This window comes from Papio anubis, chromosome 6 (assembly GCF_008728515.1).
Source record: "Papio anubis isolate 15944 chromosome 6, Panubis1.0, whole genome shotgun sequence".
Taxonomy (NCBI): domain Eukaryota; kingdom Metazoa; phylum Chordata; class Mammalia; order Primates; family Cercopithecidae; genus Papio; species Papio anubis.
The window spans coordinates 160,984,706-161,008,126 of record NC_044981.1 but is presented as its reverse complement, the minus strand read 5'-3'; the positions used below and the strand labels follow the sequence as shown (position 1 = coordinate 161,008,126).

Below are 23,421 nucleotides of genomic sequence, written 5' to 3'. Positions count from 1 at the left end.
AAAATATCGATTTCCCAAATATTAACTTATGAATTCAGTGCTACCTTAATTAAAATTTTAGCTGGATCTTGAGGAGCTCAAGAATCTTCTTTTGAAATTCAGATAGGAAAACAAAGATCCAAAGACAGCTAAGAAAGTTGGAAAAGGTTTAAAATAGCAATAACAACTTCCATGAAAATCCCAATTTCATGAAGGCAGGGATTTTTTTCTGTTTTGCTTACTGTTGATCTTCATTCTCTAGAATCATGCTTGACACATAAGACACAATAAATATTTGTTGAATGCGTGAAAACTGCAAACAGCATGCTACTGGCACAAACTTACCCCATGGAAATTACAGACCAGAAAGATACATGAGCTTGACATAAGCAAATGATCGTATGTATAATCCATCGTATCAAAAGGGAGATACAGGGTGCAATGAATTCTCATAGAAGGAATTAACCTGCTCATTATCCTAGGATTGGACTTGTAAACAGAGAATTGGAAATTGTGAATGACTCTCCACAATTTAGCATAGGCAATGTTCTGGATGGACATCATCGCATTGCACTTGGAAAGCAGTTAAGGGTAACAACATGATACGCCTGGCTAAAGCACAAAACAGACCATTTCCATGATATATGGCCTTTAAACATTAAATGTTTGAGCAATATTCAGACATGCCTTAGATTTCTAGGATCCAAGATTCAGTGTGTAAGGAAATAATGATCTGGAGTAATGAATAAGCAGCTATTTCTTACTATCAAATAGTAGTTGGGATACTATATGTGTAACTTTCATCAAATTTTGCTACTTTTTACATGTAAAATAATTACTAAAATAGTTTCAAATATTCCAAATATTGCTACAGAACATTTAGGTGACATAATTCAGATTAATATCTCAAAACTGTTGTTCCAAACATCAAACTGCTAAGTAGTTCAGCGTCTTGGAGTCGGTACAATCAGTTTGTGGGGGGCGGGGGGTCTCCTTGCATCCATATATTTAGCCCAAGTTGTAAGCTTATTTTAGAATGGATTTATGTTCTCCTTGCCCCAAGAATCAAGGCATTGTGAGCAACACCTGGCATAATTCCACCCACTGGTCCTCAACAAGTGGAGACCTTAGGGCATTTCATTCATGATATTTCGAATGCTCCTCTGTTGACAAGGACATTATATGCTTTCTCCTATCAAGCTTATGATAGAATTTTCCCCATTTTCTCACCTGCAAAATTAACTACACAGTACTAGTTTTACCTGGAAAAGGAAAAGACTTCACATTTGGAGCAGAAGCCAACCGCTTCAATGAAAGATACAACGAAGTCAGGCCAGCTTGCGTTCACTAAGCAATGTGTAGAGGATATTGTGATGCTCATGCCGTTTCCTCACCTCCATAGCTGGGATTCATGGCAGTTAAAGCATTATCTAAATGAGCAGACGAAAAAATAAAGTGAAAGTCTCTTACACGACTAACTGTAAAATATCATAAAACACATAAATTAATTCAATTGCATGCTCCAAATGACATTTTCAGAGCATTGCTTTTGGTTAATGTCTTTGTGAAAGAAGAACTGCTAGGCTCCACAGAAAGGAGTGCATTTTGGAAACTATTTCTTGATAATTGTCACTGATATGTTTCCAATTTACAAAATGCTCTGCCTAGAAATGAAGAGTGCCCTTTGCTGTTCTGTGGGTGGCAAAAAATGTTTTATTGGGGCTATATTTTCTGAAATGGTGAAAGTTTATCTGCGCCATTTCTAACTGCAGGGGATTCAGAATGAGTGAAATAGGTAGGAAATGGGCAAATATTCATGGGTAATGTCAAGAACGTTCAAGTTTTCTGATCTCATGGAATAATCTAATGTTTCCTATCAGGAGAAGAAGAATTAGCAGCGTTTTATGCCAGCTACAGGATAAGAGGAGCGCACTATCAGATGAGAGGTGTTTCTAGGGTTGTGAACGTCACAACTGAGAGATTTTATCAAAAAAAACTTCCCGCATGCTTTCAAGATTGTATATTTAGAGAATAGTAATGGGAGGAGAAATGTTTAGGTCAACGGACTGCAGCATAAGAAGGACTGTTACCCACTCTCTGGGATATAAACGTGTCATCTGAGACTATAAAAAAGGGAATCCAGGTTTAAGAAAGGTTAACTCACATGCACTGTGTTCTGAGAGGCTCCTCATCCTCCTCCCCCGGACCACCAGGGATACACTGCATGGCAGTTAACCTTTCTTAAACCTGGATTCCCTTTTATATAGTCTCACATAACGGAATATCCTGTGTTTTCAGAGATCCTGACTACAGAAGCTTGGAGAAACCCGAGCCCAGCTCTCTCTGACTTGAGTTAGATAGCCTGGGCACAGGACCTGCTGTGTTTGTGACGTTGAGGTCATGAATGGGCAGGGCTACTCTTGCTGCTTTCTTCTCTCTAACATTTTCTAGGAAAGCCTGTCTACTTAGAGCATTAGCAGTCTGCAAAAAGAAAGTGTGCCAAAAACACTCACTCATTATTTCAACACATATTTATCGAGCAGCTAGTCTGTATATTTAGAGAAAAATAGACCAGATTGTCATTTTTGTGAATTTGTGAATATAATGGTGAGCGAAGCAGGGGAAAGGCCTGCTTTCTGAACATGTCTTTGAGTGACAAATGTCAGAAAATCAGTAACGGATACTAATGAACACAGAATGAATCCAGGTGGTGATAAGTACTATTATGAGCTTTTTGAGTAACCTTGATGTAAGTAGGATCCTGGAGGAAGTGGATGGATCAAGACAATCTGGGTTATTCAGGGAAGGATTCTCTGAGGAGATGATGGTGCCCTAAGACCCCAGTGGTGAGAGTGAGCAGCCAGGTATAGATGAGGGGTGCACTCCAGGCAAAGAGATGGGGAGCAAAGGCATTGAGGCAGAGTGAGGTGGACTTGCCTGAGAGACAGGAAGGCCAGGTAACTGTGGGCAGTGAATTAGGGAAGAGTCTGGGACGAGACGCTGTGGTCTGCAGGTACATAATCCAAGGCTAGCAGGACGAGGCAAGGGGTATGCTTTATTTTCAAAGGACGACAGGGATGCTGGAGGGTTCCCAAAAGAGGAGCAAAATGATCTGATAAAGATACTGAAAATCCCTCTGGCTATGGTGGAAAATGGATTCTAACATGGGGAAAAAAAGAACGAGAGAGAAAGAACAGCTAACATTCAATTCTCATTGCAGCTACCGCGAGCTACCACAAATTTAACACAACACACAGGCATTATCTTATAGTCCTGGAAACTCAGAGTTCAAAATCAGTCCCACTGGGCTACAGTCAAGTTGTCAGCAGGACCATGCTCCTTCTGGAGGCTCCAGGGGAGAATCCGTGCCTAGGCTTTTCAGGATGGCTGTGGTCTTCACCTGGAGTGACCCTACATCACACATCCTCCACCTTTCCCTCTGCTTCCCTCATTCCTTCTTCTCACTCCAGTGTCCTACCGACCTCTCATAAGGAATTTTGTGAGGACACTGGGCCCACGTGGATTACCCAGGACACTCTCCCCATCTCGAGAGGCTAATTTAGTCACACTTGCAAAGTCCCCCTTTCCATATAAAGTAACATTCACAGGTTTTGGGGATTAGAAAGTGGAGACCTTTGAGGGTCCTATTTCTGCTGACTACAGATTGCTGAAAGCACAGCTTCTTATAAGGATCTTTGTGAACAGAATCAGGGTGGTCTAGGGTGGTCACAGCCAAAATAAAATGAATCACAAAGACTTGGGATACATTTTTTCTGACCTGACAGTAGTTCCTGATTGGCCATGAAGGGGTGAAGAAAAACAGAAATAAAAGATAATTCACACCAGAGGTTTTCAAACTGTATCTCAGGCTCTGTGACCAACAAGGTCAAAATAACTTCCATTATAATTCCTGTGGGGTGGTTCATCTTTTCACTCTCATTTCCTCACGAGCTTGCCGCAGCCTCTCCATGAACTTGGTGCCTTGAAATGGCATCTGCACCATGACGGCTACTGTGTGTTGGTGATTTCAAAGCTCTCTGTTTAAAATTCCAACATGGTAAGTAGCTAGAGATAGAATTTATAACCAAGACACTCTTTGAAATCCTCAACTTTTTAAAACGATGAAGAGATCGTCATAACAAAAAGTTTGAAAACTGCTGGCGTATGTTTTGATTGAACACAGGAGTAACATTTATGAGATAGAAAAGATAAGGTGTGAAATGAAATTGTGGGAAAGTCAAGAGTTCCAAGAGTTCTGCCAAACATCGTGAAGCAAAAACATTATGTAATATATTCTGAATGAACCTTAGACAAGTTGTGTTCTGGATATTAGGTTTTACTATCCTTATTAATGCAGCCAATACAAACCCATGTACCTGGAGCAAAGATGTAATGGGTCCCAGCTAAAATATAGTCAGCACTGCTAAATATGTCAGACATATGCTGGTTTCTAGAGACAAAAAAAAAAAAAAAAAAAAAAGGGAGTAAGACAATAAGTCCATCATAATCCCATTATATCCCTCCAAGGTTGTATGTTTTATGTAAGCAGGGATTATCATGGTCTTACTGTTTTACTCATTTTCTGACCCTAGAAAACAGCTATGAGCTGTGAGCTGAGGGAAGCAGTTAAGATCAAAGTGCCTTTCAGGAACCCCACATTCTATAGTATGTCTGGAGAGATGAGTGATGCCATGGAAGAGATATGATAGCAATATCCATATGAAAAAGACTTGGTGGATGAAGGTCAGGAGATTGGACTTCGTCTCCAGATGGCGGGAAGCTAGAGTGTGCTCGGTAGACTAAGATCGATAATTGCCAAGTGGCTGAGTAAGTAAAGGAATTTGCCATCTGTGGATGAGACAACTTTAGGAACCTCTTAAGTGTTAGGAGTGGATCTTATTCATGTTTGAAGAAACAATAGCACTGTGCTGGTACACAGAGTCCGTTCACGATGTTCGTGTATGTTTGTCTAAACTGAAAAAAGATGTAATTGGATTTCTAATACATCTTAAATGTCAGGTTTTATTTTCTAGCTAACAAATGATTATTTTTCGCCAGAGAAAAATAAGTAAAATTCATTCTAACCCAGCCCCAACTTCAACCCACTCATGCATCCAGATACAAATTTCCTATTTACCCACAGCTATTCTCTTTTCATGATCATAATAATCTGATCTCAATCTCTAACAGATATATAAATAAATGTAGGTACTTATAATAAATAAATGCCTTTATCAAGTTTCGGGGTCTCATTTTATTTTTAGAAACCAGTTTTACAATGGAGTCATATCCCTGTGCAAGAGTGACTATGGTAGAAGCAATCCTCAATGGTACAACAATACAGCAATGATTCTTGACTGGGGCCTGGGGGAAAGCATTGTGTCTTAACCCTCATGTATAACTACTGCATTTATAAAAGACAAAGGTTTTCTTGGAGCAGCCCTCATAAAATGTCATACAAACTCACCCTTTCTTGTCAGGTCAGCCACAGCTTGACCATTGCTCTGGCTAAAAATTCTGACTTCAGTGATTGCTGTGGTTCATGTGCACCTGGAGTTCTGAGTTATGTCCAGAAGTCACCTGAGAAATCACACCCCTATGCATGCTGCTTTCTAATCTAAGCAATGCAAATCAGTGGGATTTGTAGTAAAGGTTGTCTTTGGTTGGAATATCAAGTTACTGTAGGGCAATGGGAAAGTAAAGTTTCAGATTTAAATTTCTTTGGGTAGCTACAAAGGACATTGTTACTGATTGATATTAGAGGTGGATAAATTAATTCACACAGTCTTGCACTCATTCAACAAACACTTATCAAGATTCTACCATGTGTAAAAAATTATACTAGCAACAGTGAATTGGATAATCAACAAGACAGGCAAGGCAGCTATTGTTAAGGAATAGGGAAATATAAATCAGTAATTGTGCAATTATTTAATTACATGTGTGACTGGCGCTGCTATGGAGAAATAAGGACACCATCAGAAAGGGACAGTGGAATCTGGTCCTACAGACTTCCCATTTTGAGGGGTCTAGCAGGAACTTTATCTCTGTAAAATCTCTAAGCCTCTGAAAAACCAACCTGCAGATGTAGCTGGCTCAGCAGATGACCTCCTGGTGAAGAGTTTCAGTGTCACCTAGCTCTGTGGGTCCAAATCTTCATCTGCATTTTGGTATTATGACTCCTTATTTTTGCCAGATTTTGTTCTATTTGAAAGGTATTTTAAAACATTCATCATAAAGTTTAGGGAGATCTGACAAGATGGCCAAATAGAAACAGCTCTGGTCTATAGCTCCCAGTGAGACCAATGTAGAAAGCAGGTGATTTCTGCATTTCCTACTGAGGTACCTGGTTCATCTCATTGGGACTGGTTAGACAATGGGTGCAGTCCACAGAGGGTGAGCAGAAGCAGGGTGTGGCATTGCCTCACCCAGAAAGCACAAGGGGCTGGGAACCTCCCTCCTCTAGCCAAAGGAAGCCATGAGGGACTGTGCTATCCAGCCCAGATACTATACTTTGCCCATGGATTTTGCCACCTGCAGACAGATTTCCTCATGTGCCTATACCACCTGGGCCCTGGGTTTCAAGCACAAAACTGGGCGGCTGTTTGTGCAGACACTGAGCTAGCTGCAGGAGTTTTTTTTCATACCCCGATGGTGCCTGGAATACCAGGGATACAGAAACGTTTACTGCCCTGGAAAGGGGTCTGAAGCCAGGGAACCAAGTGGTCTTCCTCAGCAGGTCCAATCCCCACAGAGCCCAGCAAGCTAAGATCCCCTGTTTTGAAGTTCTCACTGCCAGCACAGCAGTCTGAAGTCAACCTGGGATGCTCGAGCTTGGTGGGGGAAGGGGCATCCAGCATTACTGAGGCTTGAGTAGGTGGTATTCCCCTCACAGTGTAAATGAAGCCACCAGGAAGTTTGGACATTGTGGAACCCACCACAGCATGCCAAAGCTGCTATGGCCAGACTGCCTCTCTAGATTCTTCCTCACTGGGCAGGGCATCTCTGAAAGAAAGGCAGCAGACTAACTCCCATCTCCCTAGGGCAGAACACCTCAGGGAAGGGGCAGCTGTGGGCACAGCTTCATCTGACTTAAATGTTCCTGCCTGCTGGCTCTGAAGAGAGCAGCAGATCTCCCAGCACAGCGCTTGAGCTCTGCTAAGGGGCAGACTGCCTCCTCAAGTGGGTGCCTGACCCCCATGCCTCCTGACTGGGAGACACCTCCCATCAAGGATTGACAGATACCTCATACAGGAGAGCTCTGGCTGGAATCTGGTGGGTGCTTCTCTGGGATGAAGCTTCCAGAGGAAGGAGCAGGCTGTAATCTTTGCTGTTCTGCAGCCTCCCCTCATGATACCCAAGCAAACAGTTTGGAGTGGACCGCTGCAAACTCCAGCAGACCTGCAGAAGAGGGGCCTGACTGTTAGAAGGAAAACTAACAAACAGAAAGCAATAACATCAACATCAACAAAAAGGATGCCCCCACAAAAACTCCATCCAAAGGTCATCAGCATCAAAGATCAAAGGTAGATAAATTCAGGAAAATGAGAAAAAAACAGCACAAAAATGCTGAAAACTCCAAAAGTCAGAATGCCTCTTCTCCTCCAAAGGATCACAACTCCTCACCAGCAAGGGCACACAACTGGATGGAGAATAAGTTTGATGAATTGACAGAAGTAGGCTTCAGAAGGTGGGTAATAACAAACTCCTCTGAGCTAAAGGCGCATGTTCTAACCCAATGCAAGGAAGCTAAGAACCTTGATGAAAACTTATAGGAACTGGTAACGAGAATAACCAGTTTAGAGAAGAAGATAAATCACCTGATGGAGTTGAAAAACACAGCACGAGAACTTAATGAAGCATACACAAGTATCAATAGCCAAATCCATCAAGCAGAAGAAAGGATATCAGAGAGTGAAGATCAACTTAATAAAATAAAGCATCAAGACAAGAAGACAAGATTGGAGAAAAAATAATGAAAACAAATGAACAAAGCCTCCAAGAAATATGGGACCATGTGAAAAGAGCAAACCTATGATAAATTGGTGTACCTGAAAGTGACGGGCAGAATGCAACCAAGTTGGAAAACATACTTCAGGATATTATCCAGGAGAACTCCTCCAACCCAGCAAGACAGGCCAACATTCAATTTCAGGAAATATAGAGAACACCACTGAGATACTCCTTGAGAATTGCAATCCCAAGACACATAATTGTCAGATTCCCAAGGTTGAAATGAAGGAAAAAATGTTAAAGGCAGCCAGAGAGAAAGGCCAGTTTACCTACAAAGTAAAGCCCATTAGACTAACAGCAGGTCTCTCTGCAGAAACCCTACAAGCCAGAAAAGAGAGTGGGGGCCGATATTCAACATTCTTAAAGAAAAGAATTTTCAAACCAGAATTTCATAACCAGTCAAACTAAGCTTCATAAGTGAAGGAGAAAAAGAAATCTTTTTCAGACAAGCAAATGCTAAGGGATTTTGTCACCATCAGGCTTCCCTTACAAGAGGTCCTGAAGGAAGCACTAAATACAGAAAGGAACAACCAGTACCAGCAACTGCAAAAACATAACAAATATAAAGACCATTGACACTATGAAGAAACTGCATCAACTATCAAACTACAAAATAACCAGCTAGAATCATAATGACAGGATCAAATTCACACATAACAATATTAACTTTAAATGTAAATGGGCTAAATGCCCTAATTAAAAGACACAGGTTGGCAAATTGGATAAAGTGTCAAGACCCATCAGTGTGCTGTATTCAGGAGACCCATTTCACGTGCAAAGACACACATAGGCTCAAAATAAAGACATAAAGGAATAGTTACCAAGCAAATGAAAAGCAAAAAAAAACAAAAAACAAAAAAAAAAACCAGGGTTGCAATCCTAGTCTCTGATAAAACAGACTGTAAACCAACAAAGATCAAAAGGGACAAAGAAGGGCATTACATGATGATAAAGGGACTGATGCAACAAGAAGAGCTAACTATCCTAAATATATATGCACCCAATACAGAAGCACCCAGAGTCATAAAGCAAGTTCTTAGAGATCTAAAAAAGACTTAGACTCCCACACAATAATAGTGGGAGACTTTAACAACCCACTGTCAATATTAGACAGATCAATGAGGCAGAAAATCAATGAGGATATTCAGGATTTGAACTTAGCTCTGAACCAAGTGGACCTAATAGACATCTACAGAACCCTCCACCCAAATCAACAAAATATACATTCTGCTCAGCACATTGCACTTATTTTAAAATTGAACACATAATTGGAAGTAAAACACTCCTTAGCAAATGCAAAATAATGGAAATCCTAACAAACAGTCTCTCAGACCACAGAGCAAGAAAATTATAACTCAGGATTAAGAAATTCACTAAAAATCACACAACTACATGAAAATTGAACAACTTGTTCCTGAATGACTACTGGGTAATAACAAAATTAAGGCAGAAATAAATAAGTTATTTGCAACCAATGAGAACAAAGACACAACACACCAGAATCTCTGGGACACAGCTAAAGCAGTGTTTAGAGGGAAATTTATAGCATTAAGTGCTCACATCAGAAACTGGGAAAGATCTAAAATTGACACCCTAACATCACTATGAAAATAACTAGAGAAGCAAGAACAAACAAATTCAAAAGCTAGCAGAAGACAACAAATAACTAAGATCAGAGCAGAACTGGAGATAGAGACACGAAAAATCTTTCAAAAAATCAATGAATCCAGGAGCATGTTTTTGAAAAGATTTACAAAATACATAGACTGCTAGCCAAACTAATAAAGAAGAAAAGAAAGAAGAATCAAATAGACACAATAAAACATGACAAAGGGGATATCACCACTGTTCCCACAGAAATGAAAACTACCATCAGAGAATACTATAAACACCTCTATGCAAATAAACTAGAAAATCTAGAAGAAGTGGATAAAGTCCTGGACACATACATACACCCTCCCAGTACCAGACAAGGAAGAAAGTCTAATCCCTGAAAGGACCAAAAACAAGTTCTGAAACTGAGACAGTAATTAGTAGCCTACCAAACAAAAAAAAAGCCCAGGACCAGATGGATTCACAGCTGAATTCTACCAGAGGTACAACGAGGAGCTGGTACCATTCCTTTTGAAACTATTCCAAACAACAGAAGAAGAGGGACTCCTCTCTAACTCATTTTATGAGGCCAACATCATCCTGATATCAAAACCTGGCAGAGACACAACAAAAAAAGAAAATTTCAGGCCAATTTCCCTGATGAACATTGATGCAAAAATCTTCAATAAAATACTGGCAAACCAAATCCAGCAGCACATCAAAAATTTATCCACCATGATCAAGTCGGCTTCATCCTGGGATGCAGGGCTGGTTCAACATACAAATCAATAAACATTATCCATCACATATACAGAACCAATGACAAAAACCACATGATTATTTCAATAGATGCAGAAAAAGCCTTTGATAAAACTCAACTCTCCTTCATGCTAAAAAACACTCAATAAACCAGGTATTAACGGAACATATCTCAAAATAATGAGGGCTATTTATGATAAAACCATAGCCAATATCATACTGAATGGGAAAAAGCTGGAAGCATTCCCTTTGGAAACCAGTACAAGGCAAGGATGCCCTCTCTCACCATTCCTATTTAACATAGTATTGGAAGTTCTCGCCAGGGCAATCAAGCAAGAGAAAGAAATAAAAGATATTCAATTAGGAAGAGAAAGAAGGCCAATTGTCTCTGTAGATGACATGATTGTATATTTAGAAAATCCCATATTCTCAGCCCAAAAACTCCTTAAGTTAATAAGCAACTTCAGCAAAGTCTCAGGATACAAAATCAATGTGCAAAAATTGCAAGCATTCCTATACACCAATAATAGACAAAGAGAAAGCCAAAACATGACTGAACTCTGATTCACAATTGCTACCAAGAGAATAAAATACCTAGGAATACAACTTACAAGAGATGTGAAGGAGCTCTTCAAAGAGAACTACAAATCACTGCTCAAGGAAATAAGACAGGACACAAGCAAATGGAAAAACATTCCATCCTCATGGATAGAAAGACTCAATATCGTGAAAATGGCCATACTGTCCCAAGTAGTTTATTGATGCAATGCTATTCCCATCAAGCTACCATTGACTTTCTTCACAGAATTAGAAAAAATTACTTTAAATTTCATATGAAACCAAAAAAGAACCCTGTAGCTAAGAGAATCCTAAGCAAAAATAACAAAACTGGAGGCATCACGCTACCTGACTTCAAACTATATTACAAGCCTGTAGTAACCAAGAAAGCATGGTACTGGTACCAAAACAGACATATCATATAAATCAATGGAACAGAACAGAGCCCTCAGAAATAACACCTACACACCATCACATACACACCACAAATATACAACCATCTGAGCTTTGACAAACATGAGGAAAACAACCAATGGGGAAAGGATTCCCTATTTAATAAATGGTGTTGGGAAAACTGGCTAGCCATATGCAGAAAACTGAAACTGGACCCCTTCCTTATACCTTATACAAAAATTAACCCAAGATGGATTAAAGACTTAAACATAAGACCTAAAACCATAAAAACTCCAGAAGAAAACCTAGGCAATACCATTCAGAACATAGGCATGGGCAAAGACTTCATGACTAAAACACCGAAAGCACTGGCAACAAAGCCAAAATTGACAAACGTGATCTAATTAAAACAGTTTCTGCATAGCAAAAGAAACTATCATCAGAGTGAACAGGCAACCTATCGAATGGGAGAAAATTTTTTAAATCTATCCATCTGACAAAGGGCTAGTATCCAGAGTCTACAAGGAACTTAAACAAATTTACAAGAAAAAAACAAACCCCACCAAAAAGTGGGAGAAGGATATGAACACACAGTTCTCAAAAGAAGACATCTATGCAGCCAACGAACATATGAAAAGAAGCTCATCATTACTGTTCATTAGAGAAATGCAAATCAAAACCACAGTGAGATACCATCTTATGCTTCCAGCTTTTTCCCATTCAGTATGATATTGGCTATGGGTTTATCATATGCCAGTTAGAATGGCAATCAATAAAGAGTCAGGAAACAACAGATGCTGAAGAGGATGTGGAGAAATAGGAATGCTTTTACACTGTTGGTGGGAGTGTAAATTACTTCAACCATTATGGAAGACAGTGTGGCGATTCCTCAAGGATCTAGAATGAGAAATACTATTGGACCCAGCAATCCCATTACTGGGTATATACCCAAAAGATTATAAATCATTCTACTATAAAGACACATGCACACATATGTTTATTGCAGCACTATTTACAGTAGCAAAGACTTGGAATCAACCCGAATGCCCATCATTGATAGACTGGATAGAGAAAATGTGGCACATATACACCATGGAATACTATATAGCCATAAAAAAGAATGAGTTCATGTCCTTTGCAGGGACATGGATGAAGCTGGAAACCATCATTCCCAGCAAACTAACACAGGAACAGAAAACCAAACATCACATGTTCTCACTCATAAGTGAGTTGAACAGTGAAAACACATGGACACAGGGAGGAGAACATCACACACCATGGTCTGTCAGGTGGTGAGGGGAAGGGGAGAAATAGCATTAGGACAAATACTTAATGCATGTGGGGCTTAAAACCTAGATGACGGGTTGATGGGTGCAGCAAACCACCATGGCACATATATACATATGTAACAAACCTGCACATTCTGCACATGTATCCCAGAACTTTAAGTATTTAAAAAACCATTTATCCATTTTTAAGGGAATCATTTTTTTCAAGTAACAAGCGTGCCTTAGGAGCAAACATCGAAGTGTGTTTCGAGTCAGTGTTGCTTGGGTGAGGCACCATGAGAGCCAGAGCATAGTGACTGTGGCTAAATGATGCCACATCCCAGCACTTGATATGCAGGACCTTACGCTAGTCTTATTGCTGTGGTGTTTTTCCTGAGGGCTTTGGGTAGCCCTGAATGACATGACACAGTCAGATTTGTATTTTTAGTAGACAGTCCTGTGGTCAATGTGGAGAGTGTATTGGAAAGGGACATAAGTGCACCATTCTCACCAGGTAGGAAAATTTTGCAGTAGACAGGCTAGAGGTGAAGATAGGTTGGACAAAATGGATGACAGTGAACAAAGGGAAGGAATAATATTTGAAAACATTTTGGATATGGAGAATTTGTAGATGTCCCATATACATTGCAGGCGACTTGCTGGAGCTATGAGGAAGAGGATGACCTCACAGATGATAATGAGAACATAGACAAGAACCCAATTTGGGAAGATGGTCAGACACACTGAGTTTAAAGAATTTCACTCTGATATGACTGTGAGACAGCTGAATACAGTATACCACTAAGTAGCTCAACATAAATAAATATGGATATTTAATATTTATGTATCATTTATGTTCATATTACATTCAAGAGCTCAGAGCAAATGTATTCTTACTAGAGAATCTTTGATGTTTTTTGTAGGGGCAAAGCATTCTTATTTATCATTTTAAATAATAGTTTCTAATAAGTAATATGACTCTAGCATTTTAATTTCAGTGATTTGATTCCATACGAATTGTGTTTCCACCTTCCCAAAGTCCTATTAAATTCAAACTCTTAAAGGCAGAGAAAAACAACAAAAATATCACACAAAATATTTTGAAAGGAAATCAATACATGTGAATGTCATCTTGGCGCCACATCACATCCACAGCTCTAACAACGCAAAAACAAAACTCAGAAGAGGATTGGTTGTTATTCAAATTTTTGTATCTGCCTATGTCATTTTAAGGACAGTTTCCCTTATATTGGCCTGTTATCAAATATACAGGAGAGTAAACCCTACTGGTATCTAAATATAGCAAAGAAAATAGATTTAAGTGATTACATGTTTTTAAATGACAATTTAACATCCGAGTGGAAATTGTACTTTACTAAGATACCTTATTTCAACGTCCACCTAAATCTGCCTTTCAATTGCAAATCTCTTGAAATAATGGAAACAATATTACAACACCAGAACAAAAAGAATACGATCAGCAAATTGGAAATTCCAAGTAATACCTCAAAGATGGAAGGCAAAAGAACCAGGGTAGGGGAGAAGTAGAAGTTGGGAAGCTATAGCTAAAAAAACGTCCAGGAAGACGTTTCAGCGAGGGCCAGAAAGTTGAAGTGAACCACAAATTAATAAAAGAGTCAAAGAGAAAGGGCTACCTTTAGGGAAATTATCTGGAGCTTACTTGCTTTAAAAACTGCATTTAGTTCGGCAGGAAGTCACTCTGTGGCCCTCAACTTGTAAGGAATCTCAGATAATGGAGCAATTTTCTCCCAGGGCAGGACTCCCCACGTGGCTTGCTAAACCACATTGAGTGGTTGGGTTGGAGAGGGATTATAGCGTGGGAAGGAAAGTTACAGAGTGAAGCCTAAAGTTTCCCAGACTGCATAAAAGAGAGCAGAGGAGGAAGAAAAAGAAGACAGCAAATAGCTGTATTTTAATACTTATTAATCTATCCCGAACTGCAATAACTTCTCTTTAATGACAAATTGAGTAAAAATGAGTAAGAATATGGGAGTTTGGTATAGCACAATAAGCACGCTTGAGCTTATAGACATATTCAGAAAGACGCACACACAACTGCAAAAATTCATGTGCAATAAAGAGAAAACAGAGATAGATACTTTACAAAAACACCTGGAAACTATCCAACATTAATTGTGTAATAGGCATCAAAGTCTCAGTAAGTAAACAAACTTAACGGAGAATATATTTTCTAACCATAGCACAACACAGTAAATATTAGAAATTAAAAAGAAAAAAAATACCCTTACATACCTTTACTAGAAAATAAAAATATTAACAATAACTGAATTATGTATTCAACTCATGAAGATAAAACATACCCAGTATAGTAAACACAAAGGTGGAATGAAAGAATTGATAAAACTTGAAGAAGAAGTTAATGTAAAACAAAATCGTAGACCTTATTAATGAATCTAAAAACTGGTTCTTTGAAAAAAAATTCATTAAAAAATTACAAAACTTTTGTAAGTGTGATAATGCAACCACACACATTTCACGAAAAATAAGAGCACGAGAGAGATGGAAAAAATGGAAAATTATAATGCACATCTAACAGCAGAAACTTCAAAAATGTAGAAAATTATGTTATCAAAAATGGTTGAAGAAAAAATAGAAAGCTGAAATAACACCATGAACTATTACAAATAGTTTTATATGTGCCCATCTCAAAGTACATAAACTATTATAATGACAGTATTGACTCAAAATATTGATCAATAACACAGAAATAGTTCAGAAACACATCCATGTATATATGAGTTTATGATAAAGGTAGCATTTCAAATCAGTGGGAGAAGGACGGACCCCTATAATTTAAAAACATTTCAGACACTTCCATTTATCATGCACATAATTAAATTCTTGTTGACTAAAAAGTATAATGTTCTTAAAGTGTGTGCATGTATTAAAAAACATGAGATTATTTTTGTGGCATTTATCCTGGGGTAGTTGGGTTTGAGAGCCTCAACCCCAGAAGCAGTAGTTTTCATTGATTTGGGTACATTAAATTATAAACCTGTAAGTCAGAAAAGCCATCACAAATAGAAGATAAGTGAATGACTAAGAAAAGGGTTGCAGTTTACATGACTGGAACAATGTTAGTAATTACAATGATGAAAGGTACCTAAAATTTAGTTTTATTTATTTTTTACTATGTAATTTATTTATTTTTACTTCAATAGCTTTAAGGATACAAGTGATTTTTAGTTATATGGATTAATTGTGTAGTGGTGACATCTGGGATTTTAATGTACTCGTCATCCAAGTAGTGTATATTGTACCCAATAGGTAGTTTTTTATCCCTTTCCCCTCTCCCAACCGCCCCTCTTCTGAGTCTCCAGTGTCCGTTATACCACCCTGTACCTAAAATTTTAAAAGGAAAAAAAATGGACAAGGCTGTCTGAAATTTACTTTGAAAAAATAAAAATCTAGTAATCTGAAAAAGGCTGATTAAATATACTTCACCTTCCAATAGTCACAAAATTTATGTTTTACGTTATAATATTGTTTAATGTCAGTGAAATAAACCACATTAATATGGGTGAAGAAGGATTTATTTTTTGATTAAGGAATATCTATTCTACAAAATACTATAGAAGCACCACTTAAGTTGTTTACAATTGTTCTTATTGTAAACATCTTTGTACAAACATTTTAGTGCATATGACCTATGCTTACCATGAATAAATCTCTGCAGAGCAGATTGGTAGGGCAATGATTATACATATATTTAAAATTCTGATTAAAATTTAGAAATTGTTTTTCAGAAATACACTTGCTAATTGAGATTCCCACAAATTGTGCATTAGATCATAGCTACATAACATTTCTTCTTATTCACATCATCATTTATTATACCAATAACTGAATTTTGAAAATAGAACTCATTCCTTTTCTTTTCAACTAAAACTTTTATTTATATACCATTTTGATTATATGAAGTTATTTCTTTATAAGAAATATTCAGAAGTAAAATTACTGGGTCAAATGTTAAGCATATCTATGATTCTTGCTCTGCAGGATTGTTTTCCAAAAGTTTTAGGGCACTGCTTTTACCCAAACACTAACAGCATTTGTTGTCAAGTTTACTGTTTTACAGATCTGCTCACTTAAAATAAAGATATATTTATAACAAAAATAAAATCTAAAAAATTTTAAATATACGAGAAAAAATAAAAATTTATCTTGCTTTTTAGAGCTAACCACTCTAACGCTTGCTTGGTTGACATACTTCCAGATGTTTCTGTGATGCACTTTTACGTAAGTGTATGTGTGATTTTTCCTTAAAACCAAGGACTGTTCCACACAGGCTCTACTGGAACTTGGTATAAATGTGTAGTATATTGTAAATATTTTTACAAATTTTAAACACTGCTCTATTTCTACCACATAATATCTTTTTAAAAATTTTTACTTTAAGTTCTGAAATACATGCACAGAATGTGCAGGTTTGTTGCCCAGGTATACACGTGCCATGGTGGTTTGCTGCACCTATCTGCATCTACCAACCCGTAATCTAGGTTTTAAGCCCCACATGCATTAGGTATTTGTCTTAATGCTGTCCCTCCCCTTTCCCACCGCCTACCAACAGGCCCTGTTGTGTGATGTTCCCCTCCCCAGGTCCATGTGTTCTCATCATTCAACTCCCGTAAGTGAGAGTGTTCGGTTTTCTGTTCCTGTGATAGTTTGCTGAGAATGATGGCTTCCAGCTTCATCAATGTCCCTGCAAAAGACATGATCTCATACTTTTTTATGGCTGCATAGTATTCCATGGTCCATAACATAATATCTTACTGATATTTTACCTATTTAAGCATCACATACTTTACTTAACCAATTACCTATTTTGGAAAATTTGAATCAAAATTGTGTGGCATCCACTTTCTGATAAACAAAACAAAAAAATTACAAAGGAGAATGAATAAAATTAAATTATTGCATCAAATTAATGATTTATGCAACCATCATAAGCGTAAGTGTCACAATTATGCATCAGTGAATGTAATATTTGTAATAGAATATTAAATGGAAAAACTAAACCAAACTCTTTGTGCAATGTGATTTTATTGACTTTAAGCTATGTAAACCTCTATACTGACAAAAATCAAGAAAAATAACAAAGTTTTACACTGCATAAATATGAAATTTGTATTTGTAAAGTTTCTGTTATTTTACTTTAAAGGCAACTTAGTTTCAGAGGTACTGACCATTATTTAATATTTTTATTTTCAGGTGTAAATATGGAAACATTAAGTTTAAGAGATTTCCTAATAGCCCAAACCAAAGTGGAAAACTTAAGTGAGATATGTAAAAATTATAGAAGTGCCTTTTAAAAAATAATTGTCTAACACATACAAAATATTCTGCTTAAATAAATAGCTTTAAAATGATTGTCTAAAATACTTATTTTTATTTTTACATTTTCTATGCTACATTGCCTTGAAATGTCATTATATTTAGCATTTATAAAAAAAATCTTAGGCAATTTTAGTATTTTGCCAGAGTTTTTGTAGACTCTAGTTTAGATCTGGAATTCTTCAGATGATGAATATCTGAACTCAACAGCTTCTAATTAGCCTCACAAATTTGAATACAGGCATGACATTTACATCTAGAATTTTGGAAGCAAGAACCATTAGTGATTCAACAAGTAGAGTGCTGTTTTACCTATAATGTCAAAGGACAGTTTGAAAATGCTAGAAATTTCTAAATCAGAAATCTTATTATTCATGTGAAAGCTACTATTATATTCCTGAAACCAAGACAAAAAAAATAGCTTTGTTTAGCATTTTATTATACATGAACATTAAGTATTTACAAATATCTCTCTGTTTTTATAGCCTCAAATATGTAGAAATTTTTCAGGCTAAAGATCTTTGTTTTTGTTCTTCAGTGGTTTTAAAATTCTTTAGAGGCAGTAAATTAAATTTATTAACAGTGATTGCATAACAATAAAGTAGTAAGATGTCTATTATTGAAAAAAATCTCCCTTGTATTACAGTCAGACTCACCACCCTCTTAGAACAATATATTTCAAGGTAGGAGACAGCTTGACTAAATGTGCCTCTTTTAGTCCATCTCCTGAAAATTGCTATAGCTTGAGACCCAGTCTGTCCATGTGAAATGTAGAGGTAGCGCCTTTGTGGTCATCTTTGGAACCAATGTGAGTCACCTCCAAAGCTCTACTCACCATGGTAAGAGTGTTAATTAATATGACTGGAATGTATAGCTTGACCATGACTTAGTTTGGATGTCCCTTCTAAATCTCATGTTGAGGTATAATCCTCAGTGTTGGAGGTGGGGCTTGGTGGGAGGTATTTGGGTCGTGGGGGTGGATCCTTTATGCCTTGGTGCTGTCCTCATAGTAGTGAGTGAGTTCTCATGAGATCTGGTTGCTTAAAGTATGTGGAACCTCCCCCACTGATATGATTTGACTCTGTGTCTCTACTCAGTCCTCATGTCAAATTGTAATTCCCAGTATTGGGGTAGAGGCCTGGTGAGAAGTGATTAAATAATGGGGGCAGACATCACCCTTGCTGTTCTCATGACAGAGTTTTCATGAGATCTGGTTGTTTGAAAGTATGTAACAGTTCCCCATTCACGCTCTCTCTCTTTCCTCTCTCTCTCTCTCCTGCCATCACATGAAGATGTGTTTGCTTCTCCTTCACCCTTCTGCCATGATTGTAAGTTTCCTGAGGACTCCCATCCATACTTCGTATACAGCCTGTGGAACTTTGAGTCAATTAAACCTCTTTTCTTCGTAAATTACCCAGTCTCAGGTAGTTCTTTATAGCAGTGTAGAAATCGCCTAATACACCCACTGTCTCTTGCTCCTGTTCTGCCATGTGAGACACTTGCTCCCCCTTCACCTTCTGCCATGATTGAGAGCTCCCTGAGGTTTCACCAGAAGCTGAGCAGATATCAGCTCTACATTTTCTGTACAGCCTGCAGAACCGTAAGCCAATTAAGCCTCTTTTCTTTATAAATTATCTAGTCTCAGGCAGTTCTCTATAACAACAAAATAACAGCCTAGTACAGACCACATCATGAGCCACTTTGTTAACCACATTCTAAGCATATTTGGATGACAGCAAAAGATAATTATGAATAATCCTTTTACATTCAGCCCCTTAAAATGGTCTTAAATGGTAAGAGACATGACTTAGATCTCTTCTGAAGTATTCACTTCAGGGAATGTAACTACGGCATAGTTTAATCTGGTGCGAACTTGCCCAGCTCACGCTTTTAGAAAACATCCCTAAAAAGAACGATTGATATGATTTTGCTGTGTCCCCACCCAAATGTCATCTTGAATTGTAGCACTTATAATTCCCATGTGTTGTGGAAGGGACATGGTAGAAGATAATCGAATCATGGGGGTGGTTTACCCCATATTGTTCTCATTGTAGTGAACAAACCTCATGAGATCTGATGGTTTTATAAGAGGTTTCCCCTTCTGCTTGTCTGTTTTTTCTCTCTTTCCTGCCACCATGTAAGATGTGACTTTGCTCCTCCTTTGCCTTCTGCCATAATTGTGAGGCCTCCCCAGCCATGTGGAACTGTGAGTCCATTAAACATCTTTTCTTTATAAATTACCCAGTCTTGGTCTTTATTAGCAGTGACAGAATAGACTAATACAGTAAATTGGTAACAGTAGAGGAGGGTGCTGCTCTAAAGATACCCAAAAATGTGGGATCAACTTTGGAACTGGATAAAAGGCAGAGGTTGGAACAGTTTGGAAGGCTCAGAAGAAGACAGGTAAATGTAGGAAAGTTTTAAACTTCCTAGAGACTTGGAGGGCTCAGAAGATAGGAAAATGTGGGAAAGTTTGGAACATCCTAGAGATTTGTTGAATGACTTTGACCAAAATGCTGATAGTGAGATGGACAATAAGGTCTAGACAGAGGTGGTCTCAGATGGAGATGAGGAACTTGTTGAGAATTGGAGTAAAGGGCACTCTTGCTATACAAAGAGACTAGCAGCATTTTGCCCCTGCCCTAGAGATCTGTGGAACTTTGAACTTGAGAGAGTTGATTTAGGGTATCTGGTGAAATAAATTTCTAAGCAGCAAAGTGTTCAAGAGGAAACAGAGCATAAAAATTTGAAAAATTTGCAGCCTGACCATGCAATAGAAAAGAAAAACTCATTTTTCTGGGGAGAAATTCCAGCCTGAAGCAAAAATTAGCATATGTGATGAGAAGCACAATGTTAATCACCAAGACAATGGGGAAAATATCTATAGGGCATGTCAGAAACTTTTTTGGCAGATCTGAGGACTAGGAGGATATAATAGTTTTGTGGGCTGGACCCAAGGCCCCCTTGCTGTGTGCAATCTAGGGACTTGGTGCCCTGCATCCCAGCTGCTCCAGTTGTGGCTAAAAAGGGCCAAGGTGCAGCTCAGGCCATGGCTCCAAAGGATGCAAGCCCCAGGCCTTGGCAGCTTCCACATGGTGTTCAGCCTCTACATACACAGAAGTCAGTAATTAACTTGAAGGTATCAATTCTTGAAGGTATCAAATCCCCCGCTAGATTTCAGAGGATGTATGGAAACACCTGCATATCCAGGCAGAAGTTTGCTGCAGGGGTGGAGCCCTCATAGAGAACATCTACTAGGGTGGTGCAAAAGGGAAATTTGGAGTTGGAGCTCCCATACAGGGTCCCCACTGGGGCACTGCCTAGAGGAGCTGTGAGAAGAGGACCACCATCCTCCAGAGTCCAGAATGGTAGCTCCACTGACAGCTTGCATCACACACCTGGAAAAACTGCAGACACTGAACGCCAGTCCATGAAAGGAGCCGAGAGGGGTGCTGTACTCTGCAAAGCCATGGGGTGGACCTCCACAAGACCATGGGAACCCCCCTATTGCAACAGTGTGACCTGGATGTGAGACACAAAGTCAAAGGAGGTCATCTACGAGCTTTAAGATTTGACTGCCCCACTGGATTCCAGACTTGCATGGGGCCTGTAGTACCTTCATTTTGGCCAATTTCTCCCATTCGGAATGGCTGTATTCACCCAATGCCTGTACCTCCATTGTATCTAGGAAGTAACTAACTTGCTTGTGATTTTAAAGGCTCAAATGCAGAAAGGACTTGCCTTGTCTAAGATGAGACTTTGGAATACGAACTTTGGAGTTAATTCTGAAATAAGTTAAGACTTTGGGGGACTGTTGGGAGGACATGATTGGTTTTGAAATGTGAGGACATGAGATTTGGGAGGGTCCAGGGACAGAATGATATTGTTTGGCTTTGTGTCCTCACCCAAGTCTCATCTTGAATTGTAGTTTCCATAATTCCCATGTGGCATGGGAGGGAACTGATGGGGAGATAATTGAATCTTGCGGGTGATTTTTTTTCCATACTGTTCTCGTGGTAGTGAATAAGCTTCATGAGATCCAATTTTTTAAGGGGTTTCCCTTTTAACTTGGTTCTCATTCTTTCTATCTGCTGCCATGTAAGACACGTCTTTTGCCTTCCACTATGATTGTGAAGCCTCCCTAGCCACTTGGAACTGTGAGTCCACTAAATCTCTTTTTCTTTATAAATTACCCAGTCTTGGGTAGGTCTTTATCAGCAGTGTGAAAATGGACTAATGTGATGATACATATCTTAAATTGATAGTATATTAAATTTCCGGTTATATTCATGAATAAGCATATTCAGTACTAAAATCCATATCACACAGAAGGCAGAACCAAGGGAATGCTTGATTCAGTACCACATGGTAGCCAGAGATAAGCTGAGGGACCAGAATCCCATGATTCAACTTCAGTAGAACTTTCAGGCCCTCCTATACACCATTTAATTTTCCCTTAGTCATGTGCTTAGTTTCTTCTAATGTGTAGGAAAAATAGGAAGGTCGTATATTTTATCTGACAGACATTAGACATTCCAGGTTGGCCCCTTTAGGAATTGAAAATTATAACTGATTAGTGTGCCTCAAAAGGCATTAATATGTTTTCTTTTTCAATTGTAAAATTTATGTTTTCACAAAGAAAAATTTGAGTCTGGAGGAAAAACCACCAGATGTTATCTAGAATTAAAATATAAGGGGTTACATATTCAGCACACATAGTGCCACCAGCACATAGGAGCCCGAATGGAGTATTTCAGGGTTCTTGGAGCAGGGGGAAGGACGCAGAATATACTGCAGTGACCCAGCGAGACCATTTGAAATGGGCTGGGGTGTCTGAGCAGGCAGTGTGTCAGAAGTGTGGTAATTTCAGGGACCCAGACCACACGGAAACAGCTGGGGGTGTCTCTGAGCAGTGCTGAATGGCCATACTGGGGAGGGACCAAGGACTCATTTGGAAATGGAGGGTGTAGTGCCTCTCTGGGAGCAAAGTAAAAGTTGAATGTCATACAATTGTAGTGGACCGGGCGACCTATCATGGAAATGGAAGCTAAAAGGTTCTTTGGAGCAGTGCTGAATGCAGTCATACTGTAGTGGACCTACAGACTCATTTGGAAATGGAAGTGGGGGTGTCTGATAGGTCTTTTATTATGTTCTCTCAAAGAGAAAAACATTCGATGAAGGTTAATCAAATATGGAGAAAATTTTCCTGTTTATTTTACATGAAGTAGGGAAAACCAAATGAAATGTATTGCATAGCCCCTACCTGCAATGGATTTGAAACTCCCCCAGTAGATAACTTAGACACAATTGATTTGATTGATGACACAGAATTATATAAATAAATATCACATACCATGTCTGAAATTATCGTATTAATATTATAATGGAATAGCTCTCCCTAATCCGAACACCCTTCCTGCCACCATTTTCATTAGAGGGCGAGAAAGTTATCTTTGCTACCAACAACTCTTTTGTAAAGGAA

At 38.5% G+C, this 23,421-nt stretch overlaps 1 long non-coding RNA gene across 4 annotated transcripts in view; it reads right to left on the bottom strand.

Moving 5' to 3' along the window:
* LOC108585650 overlaps nt 1-22,100 on the bottom strand; it is a 34,875-nt gene extending 12,775 nt beyond the window's left edge. For 2 of the 4 annotated variants that reach the window (XR_002521841.2, XR_002521838.2), the window contains exon 1: nt 1,242-7,131. This is a non-coding gene — a long non-coding RNA (uncharacterized LOC108585650). Of the gene's footprint in view, nt 1-1,241; nt 7,132-7,224; nt 7,266-21,337 lie in introns of those variants that run through there. The other 2 variants (XR_002521840.2, XR_002521839.2) reach the window with 2 other exon arrangements.
* Nucleotides 22,101-23,421: the final 1,321 nt, after the last annotated feature.